At 38.0% G+C, this 1,807-nt stretch overlaps 1 pseudogene across 1 annotated transcript; it reads right to left on the bottom strand.

Moving 5' to 3' along the window:
* Window positions 1-540: 540 nt before the first annotated feature.
* Window positions 541-1,036, bottom strand: LOC105518696 (annotated as a pseudogene). The gene has a single exon (XR_001002869.1). The product of XR_001002869.1 is annotated as an uncharacterized LOC105518696 (transcript).
* Window positions 1,037-1,807: the final 771 nt, after the last annotated feature.

Here is a 1,807-nt window from a genome sequence, read left to right as displayed (position 1 = left end):
GAATTGATCTTTTTAATACATATATATGAGAGTGCTTAATATTTTACCAGTGATAAGATTGGATAGATATTTCTCAGTTTATCATTTTTGAAACATATTTGCACCATGTAGAATTTGGAATATTAACATACTTTCATCTAGAGTAGCATTAATAATAGGTACAATTAGTCGTTTCATTACTTGGACAACTAATTTTTCTGGTTCAGCATTTTAAAATTAAATAGCAACTTATTTGTTGCTATATTTCCAGATTAATTACCTCTATAGGTCTTGCACTAGTATACTATTATTTAATTTTATTATAATGGGTTTTGAGAACGGGGTAAACATTTTTGTTAGTGTTTATTTCAGACTTATCTTTATTAGTCTATATTTTATTTCTGTTTTTGTCTTCTTATATTAGTCTTTATTAGCCATATTATTTAATTCAATTTATTAAAATATGTTTTGATAAATGGATCAATATCTCCCTATATTAGTCATTGTTTTAGAAATCTGAAGCTATTTTATATGTTTTGCTTTCAAAGATGAATGTTAAAATCATTTGTGATTGAAAAATGGACAAAGGGGCGCTCCATTAAATAGCCCTAGACGGAACCTCAGCTTTCTCTCGGCCTTAGCACCATTTTCTTGGAAATCTCTGCGCCATGAGAGCCAAGTGGAGGAAGAAGCGAATGCGCAGGCTGAAGCGCAAAAGAAGAAAGATGAGGCAGAGGTCCAAGTAAACCGCTAGCTTGTTGCATCGTGGAGGCCACAGGAGCAGAAACGTGGAATACCAGGCGCTGGGGATGCTGGTACAAGCTGTGGGACTGCATGCTACTGTCTAGAGCTTGTCTCAATGGATCTAGAACTTCATCGCCCTCTGATCGCCGATCGCCTCTGAGGCCCACCTTGCTCATAAACAAAGCTGCCCATGTTGGTCCTCTGCCCTGGACTTGTGACATTCTGGACTATTTCTGTGTTTATTTATGGCCGAGTGTAACAACCCTATAATAAATCACCTCTTCCGCTCTTTTAGCTGAAGAATTAAAAAAAAAAAAAATGGAGAAAGGATCTGAACAGACATTTCTGAAAAGAAGACACGTGAACGGCCAATACGTATATGAAAAAATGCTCAACATCAGGGAGCTGCAAGTCAAAGGCACAACTGAGTATCAGCTCACTCCAGTTAGGACGGTTATTATAAGAAGCAAAAAATATTATCAGAAACAAATGGTGGTGAGAATACGGAGAAAAGGGAACTCATATGCTTTCGATGGGAATGTAAACTAGTATGGGTAATTTGGAGAACAGTATGGACATTCCTCAGAAAACTACAGATAGAATTACCATATGGGTCCAGCAATCCCACTCCTGGGCATTCATCCAAAGGAAAGGAAACTAGTGTGCCTAAGAGGCATCTGCACCCCATGTTTATCGGAGCAGTATTCACAGTAGCCAAGATATGGAAATGAACCTAGGTGTTCAACAGCAGATGACTGGATAAAGAAAATGTGGTGTATGTACACAGTGGAGTACTGTTCAGCCATAAAAAGTAATTAAATGTTGTCATTTGTGGCAACATGGATGGAACTGGAGGATGTCATGTTAAGTGAAATAAGCCAGGGACAGAAATTAAACACTACATGTTCTCACTCAGATGTGCAAGCTCAAACAAGTTGATCTCATAGGAGTGAAAAGTACAGCAGAGGATACCAGGGGCTGGGAAGGGTAGGAGGAAGGGAGAGGATAGGGGGAGATATGTTAAAGGATACAAAATTACAACTAGATGGAAGGAATAAGTTCCAGTATTCTATACCACTGTTGG

Source organism: Colobus angolensis, unplaced genomic scaffold, assembly GCF_000951035.1.
Source record: "Colobus angolensis palliatus isolate OR3802 unplaced genomic scaffold, Cang.pa_1.0 Scaffold327, whole genome shotgun sequence".
In the NCBI taxonomy this organism is placed as follows: Eukaryota; Metazoa; Chordata; class Mammalia; order Primates; family Cercopithecidae; genus Colobus; species Colobus angolensis.
The sequence above is the reverse complement of the archived record's forward strand: the minus strand, read 5'-3'. Positions and strand labels throughout refer to the sequence as shown.